A 16,653-nucleotide genomic window follows, 5' to 3' on the forward strand; every position below is an offset into this window, starting at 1 on the left:
TTCGGGTTCTCAAGTGATGCTGTGAAAAATCTGTCTGTCTCCCGTTCTCTTGTTCTTGTTTTGGGCAGCACTGTAAGGTACCTGCCCAATGGCCCCAGCAGCACAAGGCTCTGTGATTGTCTTTTGAATCTCAATTTGAGATTACTAGCAATCTTTTGTTTTCAGAGTTTTCGGCAAAAATTTCAAGTTTGGATGTTACTGGCTTCTCTTGGATTGCGTGGCTATCCCTAAACCGGTCACTGACTGGTGCCAAATGGGCAAATGGTTGTGGACCACATTCAATTAACCTGAAAAGTTGTTTTAGGAAAACTTTTTAATAATTCACCAATTTCAAATACTTAGGATATCCTACACACCCCCACAACACCCCGCCTGAATCTCTCTTGGAGATATTTTGAACTTAAAAAGAATGTCTTTGGTGATAACACATTGAAAAAGTATTCTATGGGGGGATGAACTACACTAACTGTAACTTTTTGGTAGAATTTAGATTTCTCATATTATTTATATCCTAGTAATAAGTTATTTTAAGAAAACTGAAACTTTTAACACAGCTTCTGTTTTTTTTAATATTCTGGGTAATTAAAAATTTCTAATGAATATGACTATTTGCTAATGAAAAATTATATTTGAACTTTGTTTTAGTATCAACAAGTGCCCCAAAATTGAGGTTATTGTTAGTAGCAACCAAGACCTACATTCTTCTGTAGATTGATGGATTCATTCAAAGAGGTTTATAATCAGTGGTTTCTATATACCAGCCACTATGTTATGCAATAAAATGGTGAATTAGACCTCTGCATGAGTTAAGTTCCTAAGTAAGGTTTATTTTAGTTTTCTGCTTATGAAATTAAGTATATAGTTGACTTGACTTTAACTTAATGAAAACAAATAAAATGTCATTATAGCTGTTGCTTTTTTAATGAAAAACATGTACTTTCTTTGGACTGCTGATGTTCTAGATGCATTTGAAGTATATTTTACTTGCTGGCAGAAAAGAAAAGTATCTGCTGCCTTGTCAATGTTGAAATCAAGATTCATGGGTGACATAGTCCCCTCAGTTTGGTTTCTTCCAGTGGCTTTTGATGAACTTTCCTAATCACTTGGTTTTAATGTTAAAATAAAACATAAAATGATCACTGTATTGCCAAAAAGGCACTCATTGTTTTAGGGAGACATACTTATTTTATTACTCAGCAGGCAGTGACACAAAGTTTTCGAATATTACTGTCTTTGAAAGATTAATATGAGAGATAAGTACCATATGATTTCATTTCTATGTAGAATCTAAAAGACAAAATAAAAACAGAAACAGACTAACAGAGACAGAGAATATTTTGAAGGTTGCTTGATGGGAAGAGGTTTGGGAGAAATGGGTGAAAATGATAAAGTGGTTAAGAAGTACAAACTGGTAGTTACAGAACAGTCATGGGAATGTAAAGTACAGCACAGGGGACATAGTAAATCATATTGCAATAACCACGTATGGCATCAGATGGACACTACACTTAGCATGGTGATCACTTTCTAAGTGATATAAATGTCTAATCACAGGGTTGTACACTCACAACTAATATAATATAGGATGTTGAATGTAATCAAAAATAAAAAAATATTTTTAAAAGTTTAATATGAATCATCAGTTTTACTGTATGAGGTTAAATGTACATATGACCATTGCTGAATGAAGGAAAAAAAAAACAAAGAAGATACATAAACTGGTTGAAACATACAAAAAAATATATTCTATTTAACACCTTTTTTTTTTCATTGTTGCATGCAGTGAACTCAAGAAGTCCTTAAAGGTTAGGATAAATATGTATTGGAACCTACACTCCTTAATCCTGGAATCCAAACTTAAGAACCTATGTTATAAGTGGCTATATAAATGACTTACTTGGTTCCTAGGTAAAATGCAAGTCAATAAAACTTAAAATTATTTTTTAAAAATTTCTATTGAAATTAGTAGGGTGACATTGATTAATAAAATTATATAGGTTTCAAAAACCTACATAATCCTATTATATAGGTTTTCAAAATTTAAAAAAAATTCTACTTTCGTTTTACCATTTGTAAATGTTGTCAAGTTGAGATACAGGAGTTGTGTGCTACATTCCTAGAGTGGGTCTCCTCTGATGGAAGGAATGCCAATGCAAGATTTAGAGAGCTGAAACATGCCTTGCCTAGGTTTATCTACCTCCTCACTCAATGTACACCATCATGCCTGCCAGTTAACTACTTGTTCCTGTCCATTTAGGCATTTTTTTATTCAGTTAGCCATTGCAAATACTTAATTTTTATCCTCTGCCGTTTTCTTTCTTTGTAATTGCCCATTGCCTTTATAAGTAGGCGTGCTGTATTCATGGCAGCCTCCCAGTATTCTTTGTCTCTTGTAAAAGCAGCAAACACATTCTTCAGTTTGCACACACTTGCCAAATGTCTACTCTTACGATACTTTTTGTTTCTAAAATGTGTTTGCTTATCGAGTGGATTAAAATGCTTGAAATATGGTAACCAATGAAGAGCATATGTGCTATTCTCCCTTTGCTCCTGTCCATTCCGGACTTTCCATCATTTTAATGTAACTTGCTTCCCACTGAGAAGCCAGAAGAGTGGCTTTCCTTCAAGCTGATGCAACTATCACTCTCTAATGAGACCACGGGGAACGCTGCAGAAGGAAATGGCCACCTTCTCCCCCTCCTTTAGGGACTATCATCTCTGCAACACACTCAAACTTCATAACCCTCCACAGCTAAATTCACTGGTATACATGTACGCCTTCGGTAAATAGTTTATTCGTAATTGCATATGTTCAAAAATATATCGCAAACCGGTGCTAACTCAGATCAATATCTGACAATATGGGAATGTTATTCACATAAGTATTCTCTCTGGAGAATCTATTCTTAAAAATACGGTGTAAAAATTCCCTTTTAGCAATGAGAGTTAAGAAACAAGGTTGTCTTTTTAATTCTGGAGTTAGCTGATTACCTAAACCATTTCTTACATTTGGTCTTCTGAGAAATTTGAGTATTTTGACTAATTCTGAAAATGTATCTTTCTTTGGAGAAAGAACAAACAGGAACAAGAAAACAAAAATCTGATTATAGAACTCTGTCTGCACTACAGCATATAGGACATGGCCAAATGTTTCAGACTACATATTAAAATCAAAGAAAGATGGCAAAGTTATTTATTTTGACATCTGAGATTTAGGTTTATATTTTAATCTTTTGGGGGACAACAATAAACATTTGAGAGCAAGAGACAAGGAGTCTGTTGGTAACAGAATGCTGCTGTCTCTCACTACACCACATCGTGGCCCAGCGTAGGCCCGGAGAGCAGAGGTGCAGCGCTTGCCGAGGGACATTGGAGGGTCCCCAGCAGCCCTGAGGGCTGCCGCTGTGTGCACATCTTCACACAGCCAGTTCCGTCTTTTAGGTCCACTGCCGCCCCTCGCCCCTTTTGTGTGATCTGTCTTTGTATCTCTAGCCATTCAATTTCTAAAACTAGAGTCAGCCTTTCTTTTAATTCCTGACATTGCGGCTAATCATCAGGACCTTCCAGTTTTACCACCTTAAATATTTCTTGGGTTTACCCATTTTCTCCACCTCTGTTATGAGATCTCTATGCCTGTAGGCTTGTATTCCACAGATTTATTTTCTATAGAAATGGTACATTAACCTATATCAAAAGCAATGAAAGCTTATTACTTCCTTGCTTATAACTCATTCCCTGATTTCACTTAACCAAATAGACTAAGTCCAGACTCATTTAATTACAAGCCAGATAACCTTTATATAAATCACATAATTGCTCAAAGCCATGGTTTTCTCGTTTGGACCAAGTGAGAAAACCAAGTACACAGCCCCAGTGTACACAGCCGTGTTAGGGTCATTGTGCAGGTTGCACAAGATAATGTACATAAAGCACTTTGCACAGTGCATAGAGGAAGCAATTGATATGGGTTAGCCATTATCATTTGTTAACATGTTATGCAAAGTCTCTGTATGAAAGTCTCTGTCCACCTCTCTAACCTTCTCTCTTGTTAACCTGAACCTTCTACTCCAAAAGCACCAAATGGCTTCTGGATATGTTTCAATTCCTTTCCTCTTTTTCCTGAGTGAAATGTCTCTTCTCTTCTCTCATTATTTTCATCAAGGTGACTGGTAGTCATCTCTTGACACTCAATTCCAGTCACCTTGTCCAGGAAACATGTCCTCATATCCCCTATCTTGTCCAGGTTAGGTGTCTTTGTTAGTTCCCAGGACTGCCTTAACAAAGTACCACAAACTAGGTAGCTTAAAACAACAAATACAGTCTTTTAAAGTTCTAAGCCGGAAATGCTAAGACATCAGCAGGGATGCTGCACCTCTGAGACTCTGAATAGTATCCTTCCTTGCCTCTTCCTGGCTTCTGGTGGTGGCTGTCAGTCCTTGGTACTCCTCAGCTTGTAGCTGCATCACTGCAATCTCTGCCTCTGTCAAAATATGTTGTTCTCCCTGCCTTTCTCTGTGTTCAGATTTCTCTCTTCTCAAAGAGCACCCATCATATTAGATTAAGGGCCCACCCTGCTCCAGCCTGACCTTATTTTACCTAATCGCATATGCAACAAGACTAATTCCAAGTAAGGTTCATTCTGAGGTACCAGGTTTAACACTTAAATATACCTTTTGGAGAGACAGTTCAGTTTATAACATTGATCTTTATATGTACTTTCATATTCTGCATGCGTACACCTATCACATGCACTTAATTCATCGTTATGTTAATAATCTGTTCATGTGCCTTTCTTTTCTAATTTCAAGCTCTTTAGAACATGTGCCATGTCTCATCTATCTAATCCATCTTTGTCTTCCTAGCACAGGGCTCAAGGTGGACTTTTAATACATACCCATTATGAACAAATCATTGTTCACAATTTAAAAAGCAGGTCTTACGATACAAAAGATTACAAGGATTAATAATGTCATATAATACCTAATAATCTAATTTTTATTTTTCAATTATGACAAAGAGAACAGAAATAGAAATGCTTTTGAATCAGGAACAGAGAGAATTTAGTTCTTTTCCCAAGGCCCCCATTGTTAGTGCTGCCTTGGGAGAATCACTTAATTTCTTCATTCTTATCTATAAAATATAAATGAAGAAAGTTATAGCTTACAGACTCACTCTCAGATATTTATATTTTGTACTTTCCATTCTAGACCCACCAGAGACTTAATTTAATCAGAGAGTAGAGGCTACTTATGAAGAGCCTAGTATGTCATGTTTAGTTTCTACCCTGGAGGAAATGAAGGGTCATGAAAATCAAGTGAGAATTATGAGAAAAGCTGAACTAAGAAGCTAGTTGGTAAAACACTAGAGATGGGGGAAGGGGCTCTCACAGGTTATGGAGCTGATTGGATGTTGGAAAGGGGGAGGGGCGATTCAGGGAACATTGTTGAATGAATTTTAAATACTTCATCAAATGCCAAATACTATGCTATAGATGCTGGGCTATAAAATTTCACACCTTGACAGAATGATATTTTTGATAGATGTAGTAAATGTAGGAAGCTTTACATTTTTATGCATGTATGCTTCAGTGAGACCTCTACTGAAGTTATTAAACCTTGTAATTATAAAGTATTTACATTTCCCTCAGTGTTTCCCACTTTAGATTACTTTGATGTGGAGAGGTGAAGCCTGTTATAGTTGTTTTACACATGAGTAGAGTACAACTCAGAAGGATAAATGGTTGGCTTACATAGTTATTACTTTGAATATAGTTTTTTGATTCAGATATTTTTATGAAGGTATATATGTAATTTTAATCTTACTTTCTCTTACTACACCCACAAAGATTCCATTCATTTAACTACAAAAATACCATGTTTCTTAATCATTGTCTGTCTTCAGGGAGGTTTTCTATAAAGACAAAAATACTGTTGTTTGGAGACGGATGCAGTTTTACTGCACAGCATAATTCTCCCCTAAGAAACAGTTTCTATTTCTGTCTATGTTGATCAAGAGTATGTTAATTAAGCTGTCCATGAATAAAATCTAACGCCATAGTGACATAGAGATCCCCGTATATTAATAGCTGTAGCCGATGGCGACCACTGCAAAGGAAGGGAAGGGAACGGAGAGTGCTGACCAGCCCTCGTCCGCTCAGTGTCATTTCTGCATTGAACCCGGTTGATCAGAAGCGCACCTGTGCAGCTTAGACGGCAGAATGCTTTTCTTAGTTGCCTATACGTTTGTTTTATTGTACTTGGAACTCCAAATTAAAGACTTCAAAAGACCACTTTTTAAAAGAAAACTTACTTGTTTTATTTTTACCTTTTTAATAATTGATGTTGCATTATATTTAGTAGTAATTATGACATCTATAATTCAGAAACAACAAATATTGGGTACTTATACCCTCCTAGATTATATGTGGTATTGTCCTACATGTTATTGCTTTAAAGCCACAAAATAATCACAAGTTATAATTACAAATAAACAAAAACTGAGGCCCTGACAAGTTACATATCTTATTTCATTTCCCACAATAGTATAGGTTCAAAGGCAGACTTCTGAGTTTAATTCTAGGACACTTTCTTTATTACTAATGATCTCTACCCTCTTGGCTGTGGATTGCTTCTGTACCTCAAATTATAGCTCCACTTGAATATATTTCTGCTGGACATTGAATAAGGACCACAACTTTGAAAACAACAAAAGTGAAAGACTCCCTGAAGACAATATCTGTCCTCATTATAAGCTGCCATAAGTTGTTATCAGAGTATTTTAAGATGGATCAACCAACACATCATCCTAATGCCCACAGCAGCTTTGGCAGAAGTTACGCAGTTGTGAATGATATGGACCAAACTGAGTTAAAACATCATCAAAATATGAAGTAATTAATATGGATAGTCCAGAAAGAATTATCATTCTATTTAAATTTTAAATATGCTTTGTACTGATCATGACATAATAAATGTTTACTTTGTTTTAAAAAGGAAAGTATTAAGGGACTGAAAATTACCATTACCTTACATTTCAGTGATAACACTATTGCTACAAATCTTTCATAGCTATTTTCTGTATGTATGCATACATACAGCTGCATAACTGCTTTTAATGTTTTTATTTTACTTTCCAATTTGGAGAGTTTTCTACAGTTTGATAAAGTGTTGCTCATCACTTTCAATGGCTGTCTAGGATCACATACAAGAGATGCATTTTTTAATATATTTAACCAGATTCCATACGTTAAAATGCTTGTGCCATATATTTTCACAGTAAAATATTGTGTTTTAATGTCTTTTTTGAGTAACTCCTCTACAAATTTTTTTTTGTTTTAACATTTCATTTATTGATTTTTAGAGGAAGAGATATTGATTTGTTGTTCCATTTATTTATGCATTCATTGGTTGTTTCTTGTATGTGCCCTGATAGGGGATCAAACCCACAACCTTGGCATATCAAGATGAAAAACTAACCAACTGAGCTACCCAACCAGGGCTAAATTGTCTTATATCTTAAATATGAGGCTCTTTAGCTAGAGAAGAAAACTTGAGGGAATGATGTTTGCCTACCACAAACCCAAACCCTAACTGCACCCCTCCCTTCCTCCTCACTAACCAAAACCTGATTTGTTCATTCTCCTGTAAGTGACTGTGTGCTTCAGAGACTGGGCACCTCTCTGGCCCAGTGATAGTGAACTGTCACTGGGTAAAACCAGTCAAATGGAGATCATTCCCTTTATGTTATTGCTTTAGGCACTGGCTCCTTTTGATCAATGTTTTTGTTTTTCAAGTGTTCTATGGTCTGCAGAGTGGCTCATGTGTAGAATATCCTTATTCTTAAAGTGAGATACAGAAAACTTCACATTTCCTGGATTTTATCTTCTTCGTGTGACACCTGCAAATGCATCGGCCATTTAGGACCACAGGACAAAGTCCAAGAGAATTTCATAGACTCTAAATCATGGCCATGTCTTTGTTAACCAAGTGAATTTATCAATCTGAGTCAGACCATCTTCCAACTTTTAATATGTGAAGTGATACAACCCTTATTTTTAGCCCCTTTAGTTTGTATCATTGCTGTTTTGCAGCTAAATTTTTGATACAAATAGAAATGTCTTTGCAATTTCTGTTGCATTTATTGCTTTCTGATGATATTATAAATCAAAGCAGATAGGCTACATGCTTCAGATGAGTCTGTCTCTGAGGTCATGAATGGACATCGCTTAACAGAGCCAGCCCAACAAGCCCCCGTGTCAGAAGTGAGAGAGGCATCTAAGAGGACAGGGGCACAGGGGAATTTTCAGTCTTCTGTCGCTGGCACACTCAGGCTTTCTTTCCTAGCTTGTTATAGTGCCCTGTCTGTTACATGATACTTACAAAGCATGAAGGCAACTGAAATTATTTTTATGTAATATTAAAACCCTGCACTTCTTCCAAAAATCTGTGTATCAATATAAGGACAGAGTTAGGCACACAAGTGTATTTCTCCCTGCTGTGTAATCCCACTGTTTGCGCACACACACAGGTTTAGCAGTTTGCTCTCATTTAGAACTTTAAAAGCAAATATGCATATGTAACTCCTCCTATAATTTAATATCAGGACAATAAAAATCTATCTTTTTACATGAGGAAACAAAAACAAATAGGAGGAAGGCAAAGGCATTTTTAAACTCTTCCTTTGTTATTTTCATTATGGATCTTGAGGTTAACTTACTTCAGTAGTCAAGATTAGAAAAATTCCTTTATCTTTCCAATTCTCTTCCTCATAGTTTGATTTTATTTCTTTTTATTTTTCTCATACAGAAATAATTTGATTTGTAAATACCACATATTTACAAATAAGAAAAAATATACCTAAATAACCCTGTATGACATCCTTCATCTTAGCCCTTTCACGCAGATAAAATGTTTTTTTTAGCTCAGAGAAGAAAAGACTACCTTGCAGCATTCTCAGAAAGTAGAATGAATTAAGTTTATCTGTGACTTAAATAAACAAACAAGTATGTCTATTAACTTCCTATCTGACTCTCAGCAAAGTGGATGTTATATTCACTTAAGAAAAATATAGCCCTGGCCGGGTTGCTCAGTTGGTTAGAGCACTGAGGTTGCAGGTTCGATCCCCGGTCAGGGTGCGTACAAGAAGCAACAAATAAATGCATACATAAATGGAACATCAAATCAATGAGTCTCTCTCTCTCTCAAAATTAATTAAAATTTAAAGAAGAGAAACTACATACATATAAAATGTATGCCTAAAACTATTGCTCCTTTTTCCTTAGGAGAAAATGAGCAATGCCTCCATTTGCTACACTCTCAGATAATGAATGCAGACGCACACTCTGATTTATATGGTTAACCATACATGCAAGTAAAGAATGTTTAACTCTGAAATGCTGCCACAAGAAGATGGTAATAAACTGATACAGTTGAAATTACTGTTATTTTTAAATGAAAATTTTTTCATAATTCTATATAGCCTTTGTTATAGCATTCAACTAAAACGAGAAGATTACAGCTTAGAAATCACTGACGCAGAGCTCCAGACTGAAATGCTTTGCCAAGCAATGTTTGTGAACATGTTAATTTTAAAAGAATATTTCCATTTCTTTTGGATGCATGTTTCTATGAGTTGTACTCAAGTGCCTGACATAGCTAATCATATTATATTTGGAATGGGCTCCATGGATATTCTATGGATGTTAACTGATGATCATGATGATTTCTTTTATGAAATATTACCCAGAAGTTATATGGATTATGTGGAAATTGGACTTCTGTGCCAGATTACTACATTTTCAAATATATCCCTATATTTTTAGAATATTATCAAGTTAATTTTGGAAATTCCAGGAATAAGCCTTTAAGGCTCATTAAATTGTAAATTAAAACCATAAAACTAAGAATTGCATTGTGATCGAACAAAACATATCTTTTAGCCAAATTATATGAAAAACTTTTATTTGTTCTATAATATAAATAATGTAAGTGGTGGTCTATGCATACTTTTAATAAATAAAACGATGTATTGTGGAGGCATTAAACACTGCAGTCATGCCCCACTGCGATGACATTCATCTTACTCTGTAAGACTTGTTCAAGGTGCCCGATTCAGGAGACACGATTTTTACTTCAGTGCTTCTGGTAGGCTGAATAATGCCCCCCGCCCAAATACTGGCGTCAGATCTCTATAACCTGGGAACGTTACTTTATATGGCTAACAGAACTTTACATATGTGGCATATGTGGTGAAGTTAAGGCTCTTGAGGTGGGCAGATTATCCCAGATTATGGAGGGAGGCCTAAATGTAATCACAGGGTTCTTTTAAGAGGAGGGCAAGAAGGTCAAAGGAGAAAGGAAGTGATGTCTCATCAGGATAAGGGTTAGGGAAGGTGCAGCCCCTAGTCAAGGAATGTGGGTACAACATCTAGAAGCTGAAAGAAACAAGGAAACTTTCTCCCCAATCCTCCATTCGGAACAACCTTGCCAACACCTTGCTTTTAATTACATGAAGACCCATTTTGGACTTCTGCTTCCAGACCTATAATGCTATATATTTGCATTGTTTTAAGCCCCAAAGTTTATGGTATTTTCTTCAAGAGCAACAAGGAAATTAATTCAGTGCCCTGGTTTCCATAGTCCTCCTCACTCACCGCTTGGGTCACATTTTCACTTGGTTGTGTAAAATTACATTTCTCGAATGTGAAGGAATGTTGGTGAAATGACATATAAAAGGAAATAGAAAATGAAAGACTTGAGATGATTCTAAAAAATCATCTTGTGGATTACATAATTTAGTTTACCTACATTTTCACAATGTAAGATCCCGCAATAGTTTTAGTTTATGACTTAGGACCAAAAATCATGAGTTATGACCATCTTGCTCTTCTTAAATCGCCACTTCAATTGTAACAACATTGGCAATCTTCTTCCTAGGTACATAGCTACAATACAACAATGAGATAATTTGTGTTTTTTAATTATTTTTATGATGGTGATTGTGTTCTTTTCCCTCTGACCACTTCGTTTTTTTTACCTTTTGAGATCTAGATTCCTTTATGATGTATGTATTCACATATCACCGTGAGGGAGTTGCCTTAGCCTTCTCAGGCCTCTGAGCCCACAGTGAAAGCCGCAGGTCTCAGAGTGGCCGGCAGTGTTAAAAAAAGGAAAGTGCTATGCAGTCTTGAGGAGGAAAAGAGTGTTTTTCTTTTCACTGGCATTGAGAAAAATGCTGTTGTTATTCACATATTAATCGATGTTCTTTCTTTTCATTGCTACCTGTTTTCCTGAGAATTAAAAAACTCCGAGATACCCTGACTACTTAAACTATTTTCAGATTTTAAACATTACAATAATGTGATGGTGGTTCCTTTTTTGTATTAATAAATATCTTTAAAATATTTTCTCGTTAGATCGTAGATCCTTATTCTTATATGATGCAAACACTGCTTTGTGATGTCAGATGCTGGGGACTACTTGGGGATACTAAGTCTGTGTATGTTTTTTCACCACAGATGCTTTTGTAGAAATGTCATTTGATAAGTTAATGCTAATTAAATTCATATGAGTTATTTTACTAACAAAAGGGCATAAGCACCTTTGTTTGTTACAGTATTATATTTGTCATTCCAGTGATTTTAAATGAAGTTTTATATATTTACATGGCTGAAGTATCAGTTGAGAAATTTCATAACATTCCCCGGAATGGCTTGTTTGTACATGCTGACTTTAGACTGTAATAAGAGTATGCGATCGAAGGGGTTTTATTAATGGAGAACCCCTGCGAGTTACAGTCCCATTACATAAATACAATATTTTATTTAAAGTATTTTAATGGTACCATATTTGATAACAAGAGTTGTGGAACCCACCAGTACCATACTTATATGCCTATTGTATGAGAATGTTTTAAAGTGTAGTTATATTTAAATCTTATTTTATATGTTTCATCTGTAAATGTTGTAACCAAACATGAGATAATAGGCTGCTAATATTTATGTGGATAATGAAAGTTAAAACCAATATGACTTTATTGAATTTAGCAGGAAAGAGACCCATTATTTTTATATGTTACAGTTCATAAACCCAGCAATGTCATTTTTACTGTATGCTGCGATATGTTGTGGCAAACAGAGGAACTCTTTTGCCCAGAGTTGACTTTTCCGTTATCGTTCTTAACTAATTTTGTTCTCACACTGCTCTTAATTTTGTTTTTTATATGAGCCATATTGGGAGGAACAAGTTAGCAGCAAATGATTCTGAATCCTATCACTAATCCTGTGATCGTGTGTACTTCCCTGGCAGTCATCGTAAGGCACCTATTTAAGTTAAACAATAATGCTTTAAATTTATTGCTAATAGTAGCGTTCAACACATTAAATAACATTTATTAAATAAACATCATCAATAGATGGCAACTATACTTAAGTGGGAGGTTTATATGTGGGTTGAATTAAAATGGCATGTTTTTTATCATTTTTGCTCTTTTGGAACAGTTTATGTACATAAATAAACATTCATTTACCTATTAACTCCTTCCACCTTATGTTCAGAGATTGATCTTTCCCGTTGCTGCATGCCAGTTTTGATCGAGGGAGCTTGGCTTTCGAATGTTAATTCAAATTCACAACCTCCTTAGAATGCCTGAACCCTACCCCTGACTGAATGAATCCTGGGCCACGTAGGTCTGTTTCACAGCTGTTCTTTTTCTCATCAGATCATCACAGTACTCCTGAGAATCTATCAGAGAGAATTAAATCAGTTTCCCTGAGTGGCCATACAATGTACAACTCTCACTCTTGTCACAAGTATTGTGGTTTTCAGGTTACTGTTCTGGAATCCAGTGACTATCATTTGATTACTGAGATTCTGAAAAGTTATGTAATATCTCTACATCCATTCCCTTCTCTGTGAAATTGGGGGATTAGTGATACTCATCTCGAAAAAGAAGTAGCAAGTGATATACCATTTGTGACAGTGCTTTCTTAGTTTAAGGGTTACACAGACACAGGGCATTGTTACTGTAAATCTTGGACTTAGGATATCCTGGGTAAAGTAGGTTGCATACAGCTAATTACTTGGTTTACAGTTTGTTTTTAATGCGAATCTGTTTTTCCTGTTTCTACTCTCAAAAAGAATTATGTGCTCTTCTGTGTGTCACTTCTTCTGTATTGTACATTTCTCTCAAAAGACCCATCCATCTGGAATGAAGTGTTCTTAAGCCGTCATGAAACAGATGCTAATATGCTAAAATGCTAAAAGACCAATGCTAATAATGATAAAATTATAATAACAATAAATACAAAATGAGTATTCATAGATACTCTTCATTTTTTCCTTATGTATTTTATAAGCATATCAACATTGGGAGGTAATGAAATAACTGCCCTGCATGTAATGTATGTGAAAAATAAAGCTCCAAGAGATTTCTTTGAGAATTCTATCTAGTATCTGTCATTGTCACCTGCTTATACTTCATTCAAAAATTGCCAATTTTAGGAGTAGAAAAAGTTTTATTGCATAAAGTATCTGATGAAAAAATATGGAAACTTTCATCAATAGATATGTAAGATTAGGAGGTTTTTTTTCATGTATTAGTGATTAGAATGCATTTGACAATATTATTGCAGCCTTTTTCTCATCTTATATTGCGGTTTGAAAAAATATTTTAGTATCAGGGTAATGAAAATCACCTTTAATTTATACTTATATTAAAAGTAAATACTGAAAAATATGAGTTTAAAGCACATGAAAACTTTTAATTTCTTCAAACTTTTATCATCCATATTATTTTTTAATGAATTTACTTTGACAATATTGAACTATAAAAGCACTTGCCGATTTTGGCCAGTAATCTTTAGTGTAATATCAAAGATAATTTTATTTTCACTTGCAATGACTGAAACCATTAAAAAGAAGAAAAGACTTTTAAACTCCTATTTTAAAATGCAGCTAGTCTTTAAATAATCAACTTATAATATATCTTATAGATAGGTAATATTCCAGAGGTTGATTAGTTTTCCCTTTTTGTTACTCAGAATCTTAATTTATAAAAAATATTTGATATAGAAATAGTAATAGAGCCTAAATTATTTTTAGAAGAGAATGTTGTAAAGCATTTTTGTTTTCTGTAAAGTAGCGATGACATGGTGTATGAGAAGAGGTATATAAACCAAAACATTGCTACACCAGTAATATATTATAGTCGTTGTCATCACATTTTTGTTTTATGTAACGTAGCAATGACAACGACTGTAATATATTATTGGTGTAGCATCTTTTGGTTTATATATCTCTTCTCATACGCCACCTCACAGCAGTGTCTGGTTTATAACAAATGGTTGCTTGTTTCATTTTTCTGATGTATACATTAATCATTAGTATTTTAAAAACTTAAGCAATGTGCAAATTGGTCAATGCACATATTTAGATAATTGGATGGATGGACGATGTGTATAGTGTCCATACTATATTTTTAATCCAGTCTATCCAAATATAATCACTTGAAATTCTTCTGATTCAAAACAACTCTCTGTGAAATAAACATTTTTATAATTATAAATTTTAACCTTTATGCCTTACTTACATGTATGAATTGTAATCTTAATTGTTGATATTAAACATTGACTACTTAAATAATAAAATATTTGCAATTAAATATTTATATCTGAAAGTTACAAGAACGGACACAGCTTCTAAGTGAATTTTATTATTAGATATGTAGTAATTCGAAAAAAGGTCTAATAATACAAAGTAAAACAACAGTAGGCCAAAAACTGGAGGTCAGCAATGACATTGTATTTACAGAATATTTACACACCATCACATTTTATGTGTATAGTTCTTTCAATTTTTTAATTATTTCTGCTTTACCTGTGTTCCAATTATAGCTAATTTTCTATAATAATTATAGAAATTACAGAGTTTATATAGCTGCTTATTGTATGAAATCCTCAGATAGATATGAGTTTATTTTTAAGGTGTAATGTGAAAATTATATTACTTTAATTGCAAAAGGATATCTTTTAACTTGAGACAGCTTCTTGAAATGAGTTTTGTATGTGATAGGGAGGCTCTGCTATTTTTTTCAAAAGTCTGAATACACCAAAATGTCAAGCTACCTGATCGCAGTGCATGTGTGAAGACAGCTACATGTATTTTAATGTTACTGTATGTTGGTTGTCTGATCATCATCCTCAGACATTAAATCTACACAGGCGAACTTTAGAATGTGTTGACCCTCAGGATTAACTGTAATGCAAAATTGCCTGATGAGTACAGAATATTGGCTTTTATTAATCTTTCACTGATAACGCAGAATATATTTTTAAGCTTAAGACATTCAATAAAGAATCAATTTTAATTTAGGGACTAAATAAAATCCTCATTAAGCCTGACAAATAGTAGCCTTGAATAAACACAAGCATTTTACTCTAAATCAAAATGATTTCTGCCCTAAATGCTGCCTACTTTGGCAGTGTGCTAGCAAGGAATCAGAGTAAAGGTTTTTTTCAGAGAATGAAACATCTCTTTAAGAAATTAACACAAAAATCTAGCCCTGAGGTATAATATTTCTGAGATGAATAAGCAAGAATATAAACACAAGATAACTAGAATGTCTCATCCTGTTCTCATAGTGTCAATATTTTGGGTAGAATAATTATTTTTCTGTAGAAATGTCTGCTAATTGATATTGTTGAATCTAGAAAGTTTTTTAGTAAAATTTACCATAACAAGCCCACTCAAAAATGGGTGTCTTTTTCAGAACAGGGATCAATTTTATTACATGTGTATTTATTTACCCATGAGTAAATCAGGTTAACTCAGTTCTGTTTAGCTCCATTGCCACAGAAGACGTCTAGTTTGTATTAGTTTCAATAGTAATATTTCATTATTCTCTTTAGAGATTTAAAGTTATTTTAACTTATAGAATATTGGCATTTGTGAACAATAATCTGTAAGCTTAGGGTTATTAATTGGCTTAACATAAGAAAATGAGAATTAATTCATTTTTTCTCATTTTTAAATTACATTTATTAGAGTGACATTGATACATAAAATTATGTAGGTTTCAAGTGTACAATTCTATAATACATCATCTGTAGATTGGATGATGTGTTTATACCCAAAATTAAGTCTCTTTCAGTCACCATATAATTGACTCCCTTTACCCTTTCTTCCCTCCTACCCTCTTGTTTGTTTTATTTGTTGCTTTCAGTTTTATATCCCACATATGGGTGCAATCTGTCTGATACTCTGCCTAGCATAATATTCTCCAGGTCCATTCATCTTCTTGCAAATGGCAGTGTTTCATATTTTTTTGTGGCTGAGTAGTATTCTATCAGGATATATGTACCACATCTTTTTTACCCAATCGGCCATTGAAGGACATTTTGGTTGTTTCCATGTCTTGGCCATCAGGAATAATGCTACAATGAACACTGGGGTGTATATATCTTTGCAAATAAATGTTGTCAATTTTGGGGGGTAGATACCCAGAAGAGGAGTTGCTAGGTCATATGGTAACTCTATTCTTCATTTTTGGAGGAACTTCCATCTGCTTTCTGTAGTGGCTCTGCCAGTGTATATTACCAGGAGCAGTGAATTAAGGTTCCTTTTGTCTGCCTCACTAGCTCTTAAGGAATGCAAATCA

At 34.4% G+C, this 16,653-nt stretch overlaps 1 protein-coding gene across 18 annotated transcripts in view; it reads left to right on the forward strand.

Moving 5' to 3' along the window:
* Nucleotides 1–16,653, forward strand: part of ADGRL3 (adhesion G protein-coupled receptor L3) — a 464,227-nt gene that overhangs the window by 147,188 nt on the left and 300,386 nt on the right. The window lies entirely within an intron of this gene.

The sequence above is a fragment of the Pteronotus mesoamericanus genome, unplaced genomic scaffold (assembly GCF_021234165.1).
Source record: "Pteronotus mesoamericanus isolate MK-2021 breed Mesoamerican mustached bat unplaced genomic scaffold, CSHL_Meso_final contig_180, whole genome shotgun sequence".
Taxonomy (NCBI): domain Eukaryota; kingdom Metazoa; phylum Chordata; class Mammalia; order Chiroptera; family Mormoopidae; genus Pteronotus; species Pteronotus mesoamericanus.